Raw genomic sequence first — 200 nt, 5'->3', positions numbered from 1 at the left:
CCCTGCCCCCCCGCCCCCGGTCTCCCGCTCCGCTCCAGCTGCCCAGAGCGCAGAGCCCTCCCCAGGAAGGAGGCGGAACACAGCTTCCTTCCCGAGAACCGCTCCTCCGAGGCCCCGTTCGGCTCCGGTTCCCAGCGGCCCGGGTCCAGGCTGTGCTTCCCCGCCCCGTATCCTCGGACTCGGGCCCGCAGCAGGGCCTA

Source organism: Myotis davidii, unplaced genomic scaffold, assembly GCF_000327345.1.
Source record: "Myotis davidii unplaced genomic scaffold, ASM32734v1 scaffold226, whole genome shotgun sequence".
Classification (NCBI taxonomy): domain Eukaryota; kingdom Metazoa; phylum Chordata; class Mammalia; order Chiroptera; family Vespertilionidae; genus Myotis; species Myotis davidii.
This window is presented reverse-complemented; position numbering follows the sequence as displayed.